The following is a 1,912-nucleotide window of genomic DNA, read 5'->3' on the forward strand; positions in this document are numbered from 1 at the left end:
GTGGGGCGTGGCCCGGGGCCCACGCAGTTTTAATAAGCCCTCCAGGTGATTCTGATTCCAGTTAAAGTGTGAGAAGCACTGCTGCCCAGCACCATTTGGATATTTATAACACTGTTCGCTTAACATAATTCACTTAATGTAAGTTTATGTCGCTATGAACAAAGCTCGTAGATTTATTGAATTTGAGTCCTGCCTTCGGTTGCCTTGGCCGGGCCAGACCAAATGACTTCTCGGGGCTTATTTGGCCCGTGGGCAGGCCGTTCCCCACCCCTGCTCTAAGCCGCCTGGGCTATGTACTGTTAACGCCCGACCCACCGTCAGAGAAAAAGGTTCAGGCCATCCCCCGAGGAAGCCGTTCCAGAACCTTCCCTATGGCATGGCTGCCCGAAACCTCAGGCTGCATGGACGCCTGTCCTCGGGGGGCGGGCAACAGCCCCGCCACCTCACTTGTATCAGCCCTTCCTTCCTCTTTTATCCGCCAGCCCCAAAGGGCCAGTTCCCACTCTGGGGACCACCTCACCGGCGCTTCTCCAAAACCTGCTGGAGTCAGTTCTCCACTCAGGTGAAGAAGGATTGATTAAGGACCTGTGGAGCTCTAGGTGCTAGAGGATTGAGAAAGGTGGGGTGCCCTGGCTGCCAGTGGGGCTCGGTGATGATAGCATCGGCCTGGAAACCCAAGGATCTCAGGTTCGATTCCCAGTCAAGAGCACCCACCTGGGTTGTGGGTTTGCTCCCCACCACCCAGTCGGGGCACCGGGGCTCCTGCGGGAGGCAACCAGTCGATGTGTCTCTCTCACAAAAATTTTTCTCTCTCTTTCTCTCCCCCTCCCTCCCTTCCTTCCACTCTCTCTGAAAAGCAATGGAAAAAAATGTCCTCTGGTGAGGATTAGCAATAAATGAAAGAAAGAAAGAAAGGAAGGAAGGAAGGAAGGAAGGAAGGAAGGAAGGAAGGAAGGAAGGAAGGGAGGAAGGGAGGAAGGGAGGAAGGAAGAAGAAAAAGAAAGAAAAATAAAAGAAAGAAAGAAAAGGAAGGGGAGCTCCCAATCAGGGGAGAGCGGGACGGTGCACACAGCTCACCACAGGGTGGAACAGTCATGAAGGAGAGGTTCGCAAAGGATTATGGGAGCACTGAGAAGGGCACTCATTTTGACTGATTTGGAAAAGTGTCATTTAATGTGGGCCTTGTAGACTGGGTAGAATTTGCCAGAGGAAGGGAGAAGGTAGAAAAAATCCAAATACCCACTGAGTACAAAAGATACGGCATGAAAATACACGTCATGTATCAGGATATGATGGATGAAGATCACATGATAATAATGATACCGTAGCCCACTGATTCCATGATGCACTTTTTTTTACACTTACATCTCTGAACCTGAGATGCCTCTTACACTCAATACTATCTTACAGATATAAATGGCAGTGTTTTTCTTTCTGTATATAAAATAATGGTAATTCTTGTCATCAGTGGCATCTTATAGTCAATGGAACAAAGTGACTTGCTTCAATGGGATGCTCACAATGTGTAGCCTTACATGGGTTAGCCCCTGGCATCCTTACAATAAGCCTGCGAGGTATAGGCATTTATTATGATTTTCATTTACAAAACTGGGGAACAGAACAGAGGGGTTAAGTCACCTGCCTAAGGTCACACAGCTAGTAAGTGGTGGGCCTAAGATGTGAACTCAGGCTGCTGCCTCCAGAGCCCATACTCTTAAAAAAAAAAATTTTTTTTTAAAAGTTAATTGTGTTAAGAAAAACAACAACAACCCGCATAGAACTGACCATCTTAGCCATTTTCAGGTGTTTAATATTAAGCATATCCATACTGTTATGCCACCCCTGAGCCCATACTCAACCTCCTGGCAAGTATGGAAATAAAACATATGCATAGTGATATTAAAGGGAAAGA

General features: G+C 47.5%; 1 protein-coding gene across 3 annotated transcripts in view; it reads right to left on the minus strand.

Annotated features, from left to right (window-relative positions):
- Positions 1-1,912, minus strand: part of LOC102753826 (chromosome unknown open reading frame, human C14orf159) — an 80,046-nt gene that overhangs the window by 12,274 nt on the left and 65,860 nt on the right. The window lies entirely within an intron of this gene.

This window comes from Myotis davidii, unplaced genomic scaffold (genome assembly GCF_000327345.1).
Source record: "Myotis davidii unplaced genomic scaffold, ASM32734v1 scaffold732, whole genome shotgun sequence".
Lineage (NCBI taxonomy): Eukaryota > Metazoa > Chordata > Mammalia > Chiroptera > Vespertilionidae > Myotis > Myotis davidii.